Here is a 7759-nt window from a genome sequence, read left to right on the forward strand (position 1 = left end):
TCTCTTCAGCCCCAGTCTCTCCCAGCGCTTGTAACAGACTTTTGTTCTCCCAGCGTTTTTAAAAGATCGTCTGGATGTCCTGGAGCAGAAAAACAAAAAAGCAAGAATTCGGATTCATATCGTTGGTTCAATTCAGTTTATCCTTATTTATCTGGGTACATACATCTTGGTATTAATGAAGAAAAAGAGAGAGAGAGAAAAAAAGAAAAAAAAAAAAAAAAAAAGAGGTTGCTAGCCTACAGCACCCGGTGTTCCCAGGCGGTCACCCATCCAAGTACTAACCGGGCTCGACGTTGCTTAACTTCGGTGTTCAGACGAGAACCGGTGTTTTCAACGTGATATGGCCGTAGGCACTGGTTTGGGTAAAACTTTGCTATATATTGGTGGTGAAATAAAATGCATGGAATATCAGAACAAGTGCACCAAACAGTGAAGAGGCTGGATGGCCGTTTGAACGAAGACAACAAACTCCCTGCCATCCCACGTCTGTCTTGGCTTAGATGGACCATACAAGTCACACTAGGGGCGATAACTCATATCCACATTTCCCCACCCACCATGGGTACATACATCTTGGTATTAATGAAGAAAAAGAGAGAGAGAGAAAAAAAAAACAAAAAAAGAGGTTGCTAGCCTACAGCACCCGGTGTTCCCAGGCGGTCACCCATCCAAGTACTAACCGGGCTCGACGTTGCTTAACTTCGGTGTTCAGACGAGAACCGGTGTTTTCAACGTGATATGGCCGTAGGCTCTTGTTGGGGTAAAACTTTGCTATATATTGGTGGTGAAATAAAATGCATGGAATATCAGAACAAGTGCACCAAACAGTGAAGAGGCTGGATGGCCGTTTGAACGAAGACAACAAACTCCCTGCCATCCCACGTCTGTCTTGGCTTAGATGGACCATACAAGTCACACTAGGGGCGATAACTCATATCCACATTTCCCCACCCACCAGTGTACATAGCGTGTGGCTGCGTGTGTGTGTCCGCATTGGGAGCATCGTCCCAACCCCTGTTCCATGTCAACCACTATACTTGTACTTCATTTTCTTTGCACCTAAATTTTGTTGGCAAAATATCATTTTAGTATGAGAAAAAAACGAAAATCCACAGGCTGTGAGCGCACCCATTTAGATAGCGTCTACTGAAAAAACCACGATTAAATACGTTGGTTCTACGTTTTGGGCTACACGTTTATATGCAAATATCAAGAGCCCATCATGCGGCAAAGGTGCACGTCGGCCTTGTATAAAGCAAGACGGCATGGCTGCTACTCTCGTACTTGCTTCGGCAGTACATATACTAAAATTGGAACGATACAGAGAAGATTAGCATGGCCCCTGCGCAAGGATGACACGCAAATTCGTGAAGCGTTCCATATTTTTCTTTTCTTTTCTTTTCTTTTCTCTTCAGCCCCAGTCTCTCCCAGCGCTTGTAACAGACTTTTGTTCTCCCAGCGTTTTTAAAAGATCGTCTGGATGTCCTGGAGCAGAAAAACAAAAAAGCAAGAATTCGGATTCATATCGTTGGTTCAATTCAGTTTATCCTTATTTATCTGGGTACATACATCTTGGTATTAATGAAGAAAAAGAGAGAGAGAGAAAAAAAGAAAAAAAAAAAAAAAAAAAGAGGTTGCTAGCCTACAGCACCCGGTGTTCCCAGGCGGTCACCCATCCAAGTACTAACCGGGCTCGACGTTGCTTAACTTCGGTGTTCGGACGAGAACCGGTGTTTTCAACGTGATATGGCCGTAGGCACTGGTTTGGGTAAAACTTTGCTATATATTGGTGGTGAAATAAAATGCATGGAATATCAGAACAAGTGCACCAAACAGTGAAGAGGCTGGATGGCCGTTTGAACGAAGACAACAAACTCCCTGCCATCCCACGTCTGTCTTGGCTTAGATGGACCATACAAGTCACACTAGGGGCGATAACTCATATCCACATTTCCCCACCCACCAGTGTACATAGCGTGTGGCTGCGTGTGTGTGTCCGCATTGGGAGCATCGTCCCAACCCCTGTTCCATGTCAACCACTATACTTGTACTTCATTTTCTTTGCACCTAAATTTTGTTGGCAAAATATCATTTTAGTATGAGAAAAAAACGAAAATCCACAGGCTGTGAGCGCACCCATTTAGATAGCGTCTACTGAAAAAACCACGATTAAATACGTTGGTTCTACGTTTTGGGCTACACGTTTATATGCAAATATCAAGAGCCCATCATGCGGCAAAGGTGCACGTCGGCCTTGTATAAAGCAAGACGGCATGGCTGCTACTCTCGTACTTGCTTCGGCAGTACATATACTAAAATTGGAACGATACAGAGAAGATTAGCATGGCCCCTGCGCAAGGATGACACGCAAATTCGTGAAGCGTTCCATATTTTTCTTTTCTTTTCTTTTCTTTTCTCTTCAGCCCCAGTCTCTCCCAGCGCTTGTAACAGACTTTTGTTCTCCCAGCGTTTTTAAAAGATCGTCTGGATGTCCTGGAGCAGAAAAACAAAAAAGCAAGAATTCGGATTCATATCGTTGGTTCAATTCAGTTTATCCTTATTTATCTGGGTACATACATCTTGGTATTAATGAAGAAAAAGAGAGAGAGAGAAAAAAAGAAAAAAAAAAAAAAAAAAGAGGTTGCTAGCCTACAGCACCCGGTGTTCCCAGGCGGTCACCCATCCAAGTACTAACCGGGCTCGACGTTGCTTAACTTCGGTGTTCGGACGAGAACCGGTGTTTTCAACGTGATATGGCCGTAGGCACTGGTTTGGGTAAAACTTTGCTATATATTGGTGGTGAAATAAAATGCATGGAATATCAGAACAAGTGCACCAAACAGTGAAGAGGCTGGATGGCCGTTTGAACGAAGACAACAAACTCCCTGCCATCCCACGTCTGTCTTGGCTTAGATGGACCATACAAGTCACACTAGGGGCGATAACTCATATCCACATTTCCCCACCCACCAGTGTACATAGCGTGTGGCTGCGTGTGTGTGTCCGCATTGGGAGCATCGTCCCAACCCCTGTTCCATGTCAACCACTATACTTGTACTTCATTTTCTTTGCACCTAAATTTTGTTGGCAAAATATCATTTTAGTATGAGAAAAAAACGAAAATCCACAGGCTGTGAGCGCACCCATTTAGATAGCGTCTACTGAAAAAACCACGATTAAATACGTTGGTTCTACGTTTTGGGCTACACGTTTATATGCAAATATCAAGAGCCCATCATGCGGCAAAGGTGCACGTCGGCCTTGTATAAAGCAAGACGGCATGGCTGCTACTCTCGTACTTGCTTCGGCAGTACATATACTAAAATTGGAACGATACAGAGAAGATTAGCATGGCCCCTGCGCAAGGATGACACGCAAATTCGTGAAGCGTTCCATATTTTTCTTTTCTTTTCTTTTCTTTTCTCTTCAGCCCCAGTCTCTCCCAGCGCTTGTAACAGACTTTTGTTCTCCCAGCGTTTTTAAAAGATCGTCTGGATGTCCTGGAGCAGAAAAACAAAAAAGCAAGAATTCGGATTCATATCGTTGGTTCAATTCAGTTTATCCTTATTTATCTGGGTACATACATCTTGGTATTAATGAAGAAAAAGAGAGAGAGAGAAAAAAAGAAAAAAAAAAAAAAAAAAAGAGGTTGCTAGCCTACAGCACCCGGTGTTCCCAGGCGGTCACCCATCCAAGTACTAACCGGGCTCGATGTTGCTTAACTTCGGTGTTCGGACGAGAACCGGTGTTTTCAACGTGATATGGCCGTAGGCTCTTGTTGGGGTAAAACTTTGCTATATATTGGTGGTGAAATAAAATGCATGGAATATCAGAACAAGTGCACCAAACAGTGAAGAGGCTGGATGGCCGTTTGAACGAAGACAACAAACTCCCTGCCATCCCACGTCTGTCTTGGCTTAGATGGACCATACAAGTCACACTAGGGGCGATAACTCATATCCACATTTCCCCACCCACCATGGGTACATACATCTTGGTATTAATGAAGAAAAAGAGAGAGAGAGAAAAAAAAACAAAAAAAAAAAAAAAAGAGGTTGCTAGCCTACAGCACCCGGTGTTCCCAGGCGGTCACCCATCCAAGTACTAACCGGGCTCGACGTTGCTTAACTTCGGTGTTCGGACGAGAACCGGTGTTTTCAACGTGATATGGCCGTAGGCTCTTGTTGGGGTAAAACTTTGCTATATATTGGTGGTGAAATAAAATGCATGGAATATCAGAACAAGTGCACCAAACAGTGAAGAGGCTGGATGGCCGTTTGAACGAAGACAACAAACTCCCTGCCATCCCACGTCTGTCTTGGCTTAGATGGACCATACAAGTCACACTAGGGGCGATAACTCATATCCACATTTCCCCACCCACCAGTGTACATAGCGTGTGGCTGCGTGTGTGTGTCCGCATTGGGAGCATCGTCCCAACCCCTGTTCCATGTCAACCACTATACTTGTACTTCATTTTCTTTGCACCTAAATTTTGTTGGCAAAATATCATTTTAGTATGAGAAAAAAACGAAAATCCACAGGCTGTGAGCGCACCCATTTAGATAGCGTCTACTGAAAAAACCACGATTAAATACGTTGGTTCTACGTTTTGGGCTACACGTTTATATGCAAATATCAAGAGCCCATCATGCGGCAAAGGTGCACGTCGGCCTTGTATAAAGCAAGACGGCATGGCTGCTACTCTCGTACTTGCTTCGGCAGTACATATACTAAAATTGGAACGATACAGAGAAGATTAGCATGGCCCCTGCGCAAGGATGACACGCAAATTCGTGAAGCGTTCCATATTTTTCTTTTCTTTTCTTTTCTTTTCTCTTCAGCCCCAGTCTCTCCCAGCGCTTGTAACAGACTTTTGTTCTCCCAGCGTTTTTAAAAGATCGTCTGGATGTCCTGGAGCAGAAAAACAAAAAAGCAAGAATTCGGATTCATATCGTTGGTTCAATTCAGTTTATCCTTATTTATCTGGGTACATACATCTTGGTATTAATGAAGAAAAAGAGAGAGAGAGAAAAAAAGAAAAAAAAAAAAAAAAAAAGAGGTTGCTAGCCTACAGCACCCGGTGTTCCCAGGCGGTCACCCATCCAAGTACTAACCGGGCTCGACGTTGCTTAACTTCGGTGTTCGGACGAGAACCGGTGTTTTCAACGTGATATGGCCGTAGGCACTGGTTTGGGTAAAACTTTGCTATATATTGGTGGTGAAATAAAATGCATGGAATATCAGAACAAGTGCACCAAACAGTGAAGAGGCTGGATGGCCGTTTGAACGAAGACAACAAACTCCCTGCCATCCCACGTCTGTCTTGGCTTAGATGGACCATACAAGTCACACTAGGGGCGATAACTCATATCCACATTTCCCCACCCACCAGTGTACATAGCGTGTGGCTGCGTGTGTGTGTCCGCATTGGGAGCATCGTCCCAACCCCTGTTCCATGTCAACCACTATACTTGTACTTCATTTTCTTTGCACCTAAATTTTGTTGGCAAAATATCATTTTAGTATGAGAAAAAAACGAAAATCCACAGGCTGTGAGCGCACCCATTTAGATAGCGTCTACTGAAAAAACCACGATTAAATACGTTGGTTCTACGTTTTGGGCTACACGTTTATATGCAAATATCAAGAGCCCATCATGCGGCAAAGGTGCACGTCGGCCTTGTATAAAGCAAGACGGCATGGCTGCTACTCTCGTACTTGCTTCGGCAGTACATATACTAAAATTGGAACGATACAGAGAAGATTAGCATGGCCCCTGCGCAAGGATGACACGCAAATTCGTGAAGCGTTCCATATTTTTCTTTTCTTTTCTTTTCTTTTCTCTTCAGCCCCAGTCTCTCCCAGCGCTTGTAACAGACTTTTGTTCTCCCAGCGTTTTTAAAAGATCGTCTGGATGTCCTGGAGCAGAAAAACAAAAAAGCAAGAATTCGGATTCATATCGTTGGTTCAATTCAGTTTATCCTTATTTATCTGGGTACATACATCTTGGTATTAATGAAGAAAAAGAGAGAGAGAGAAAAAAAGAAAAAAAAAAAAAAAAAAAGAGGTTGCTAGCCTACAGCACCCGGTGTTCCCAGGCGGTCACCCATCCAAGTACTAACCGGGCTCGATGTTGCTTAACTTCGGTGTTCGGACGAGAACCGGTGTTTTCAACGTGATATGGCCGTAGGCTCTTGTTGGGGTAAAACTTTGCTATATATTGGTGGTGAAATAAAATGCATGGAATATCAGAACAAGTGCACCAAACAGTGAAGAGGCTGGATGGCCGTTTGAACGAAGACAACAAACTCCCTGCCATCCCACGTCTGTCTTGGCTTAGATGGACCATACAAGTCACACTAGGGGCGATAACTCATATCCACATTTCCCCACCCACCATGGGTACATACATCTTGGTATTAATGAAGAAAAAGAGAGAGAGAGAAAAAAAAACAAAAAAAAAAAAAAAAGAGGTTGCTAGCCTACAGCACCCGGTGTTCCCAGGCGGTCACCCATCCAAGTACTAACCGGGCTCGACGTTGCTTAACTTCGGTGTTCGGACGAGAACCGGTGTTTTCAACGTGATATGGCCGTAGGCTCTTGTTGGGGTAAAACTTTGCTATATATTGGTGGTGAAATAAAATGCATGGAATATCAGAACAAGTGCACCAAACAGTGAAGAGGCTGGATGGCCGTTTGAACGAAGACAACAAACTCCCTGCCATCCCACGTCTGTCTTGGCTTAGATGGACCATACAAGTCACACTAGGGGCGATAACTCATATCCACATTTCCCCACCCACCAGTGTACATAGCGTGTGGCTGCGTGTGTGTGTCCGCATTGGGAGCATCGTCCCAACCCCTGTTCCATGTCAACCACTATACTTGTACTTCATTTTCTTTGCACCTAAATTTTGTTGGCAAAATATCATTTTAGTATGAGAAAAAAACGAAAATCCACAGGCTGTGAGCGCACCCATTTAGATAGCGTCTACTGAAAAAACCACGATTAAATACGTTGGTTCTACGTTTTGGGCTACACGTTTATATGCAAATATCAAGAGCCCATCATGCGGCAAAGGTGCACGTCGGCCTTGTATAAAGCAAGACGGCATGGCTGCTACTCTCGTACTTGCTTCGGCAGTACATATACTAAAATTGGAACGATACAGAGAAGATTAGCATGGCCCCTGCGCAAGGATGACACGCAAATTCGTGAAGCGTTCCATATTTTTCTTTTCTTTTCTTTTCTTTTCTCTTCAGCCCCAGTCTCTCCCAGCGCTTGTAACAGACTTTTGTTCTCCCAGCGTTTTTAAAAGATCGTCTGGATGTCCTGGAGCAGAAAAACAAAAAAGCAAGAATTCGGATTCATATCGTTGGTTCAATTCAGTTTATCCTTATTTATCTGGGTACATACATCTTGGTATTAATGAAGAAAAAGAGAGAGAGAGAAAAAAAGAAAAAAAAAAAAAAAAAAAGAGGTTGCTAGCCTACAGCACCCGGTGTTCCCAGGCGGTCACCCATCCAAGTACTAACCGGGCTCGACGTTGCTTAACTTCGGTGTTCGGACGAGAACCGGTGTTTTCAACGTGATATGGCCGTAGGCACTGGTTTGGGTAAAACTTTGCTATATATTGGTGGTGAAATAAAATGCATGGAATATCAGAACAAGTGCACCAAACAGTGAAGAGGCTGGATGGCCGTTTGAACGAAGACAACAAACTCCCTGCCATCCCACGTCTGTCTTGGCTTAGAT

The 7759-nt window shown here is 43.8% G+C and overlaps 16 non-coding genes across 16 annotated transcripts; 6 read left to right on the top strand and 10 right to left on the bottom strand.

Annotated features, from left to right (window-relative positions):
* Positions 1–233: 233 nt before the first annotated feature.
* Positions 234–352, bottom strand: LOC135474316 (5S ribosomal RNA). The gene has a single exon (XR_010444803.1). It is a non-coding gene; the product is annotated as a 5S ribosomal RNA (ribosomal RNA).
* A 279-nt stretch (positions 353–631) lies between these two features.
* Positions 632–750, bottom strand: LOC135474317 (5S ribosomal RNA). The gene has a single exon (XR_010444804.1). It is a non-coding gene; the product is annotated as a 5S ribosomal RNA (ribosomal RNA).
* A 530-nt stretch (positions 751–1280) lies between these two features.
* On the top strand, positions 1281–1387 carry LOC135474472 (U6 spliceosomal RNA). Its single transcript, XR_010444950.1, has one exon. It is a non-coding gene; the product is annotated as a U6 spliceosomal RNA (small nuclear RNA).
* A 252-nt stretch (positions 1388–1639) lies between these two features.
* LOC135474241 (5S ribosomal RNA) lies at positions 1640–1758 on the bottom strand. Its single transcript, XR_010444732.1, has one exon. It is a non-coding gene; the product is annotated as a 5S ribosomal RNA (ribosomal RNA).
* A 530-nt stretch (positions 1759–2288) lies between these two features.
* On the top strand, positions 2289–2395 carry LOC135474473 (U6 spliceosomal RNA). Its single transcript, XR_010444951.1, has one exon. It is a non-coding gene; the product is annotated as a U6 spliceosomal RNA (small nuclear RNA).
* A 251-nt stretch (positions 2396–2646) lies between these two features.
* On the bottom strand, positions 2647–2765 carry LOC135474244 (5S ribosomal RNA). Its single transcript, XR_010444734.1, has one exon. It is a non-coding gene; the product is annotated as a 5S ribosomal RNA (ribosomal RNA).
* Positions 2766–3295: 530 nt separating this feature from the next.
* On the top strand, positions 3296–3402 carry LOC135474474 (U6 spliceosomal RNA). The gene has a single exon (XR_010444952.1). It is a non-coding gene; the product is annotated as a U6 spliceosomal RNA (small nuclear RNA).
* A 252-nt stretch (positions 3403–3654) lies between these two features.
* On the bottom strand, positions 3655–3773 carry LOC135474331 (5S ribosomal RNA). Its single transcript, XR_010444817.1, has one exon. It is a non-coding gene; the product is annotated as a 5S ribosomal RNA (ribosomal RNA).
* Positions 3774–4060: 287 nt separating this feature from the next.
* On the bottom strand, positions 4061–4179 carry LOC135474245 (5S ribosomal RNA). The gene has a single exon (XR_010444735.1). It is a non-coding gene; the product is annotated as a 5S ribosomal RNA (ribosomal RNA).
* Positions 4180–4709: 530 nt separating this feature from the next.
* On the top strand, positions 4710–4816 carry LOC135474475 (U6 spliceosomal RNA). Its single transcript, XR_010444953.1, has one exon. It is a non-coding gene; the product is annotated as a U6 spliceosomal RNA (small nuclear RNA).
* A 252-nt stretch (positions 4817–5068) lies between these two features.
* On the bottom strand, positions 5069–5187 carry LOC135474246 (5S ribosomal RNA). The gene has a single exon (XR_010444736.1). It is a non-coding gene; the product is annotated as a 5S ribosomal RNA (ribosomal RNA).
* Positions 5188–5717: 530 nt separating this feature from the next.
* Positions 5718–5824, top strand: LOC135474476 (U6 spliceosomal RNA). The gene has a single exon (XR_010444954.1). It is a non-coding gene; the product is annotated as a U6 spliceosomal RNA (small nuclear RNA).
* A 252-nt stretch (positions 5825–6076) lies between these two features.
* On the bottom strand, positions 6077–6195 carry LOC135474332 (5S ribosomal RNA). The gene has a single exon (XR_010444818.1). It is a non-coding gene; the product is annotated as a 5S ribosomal RNA (ribosomal RNA).
* A 287-nt stretch (positions 6196–6482) lies between these two features.
* LOC135474247 (5S ribosomal RNA) lies at positions 6483–6601 on the bottom strand. The gene has a single exon (XR_010444737.1). It is a non-coding gene; the product is annotated as a 5S ribosomal RNA (ribosomal RNA).
* Positions 6602–7131: 530 nt separating this feature from the next.
* On the top strand, positions 7132–7238 carry LOC135474478 (U6 spliceosomal RNA). The gene has a single exon (XR_010444956.1). It is a non-coding gene; the product is annotated as a U6 spliceosomal RNA (small nuclear RNA).
* A 252-nt stretch (positions 7239–7490) lies between these two features.
* Positions 7491–7609, bottom strand: LOC135474248 (5S ribosomal RNA). The gene has a single exon (XR_010444738.1). It is a non-coding gene; the product is annotated as a 5S ribosomal RNA (ribosomal RNA).
* Positions 7610–7759: the final 150 nt, after the last annotated feature.

This window comes from Liolophura sinensis, chromosome 8, assembly GCF_032854445.1.
Source record: "Liolophura sinensis isolate JHLJ2023 chromosome 8, CUHK_Ljap_v2, whole genome shotgun sequence".
NCBI lineage: Eukaryota > Metazoa > Mollusca > Polyplacophora > Chitonida > Chitonidae > Liolophura > Liolophura sinensis.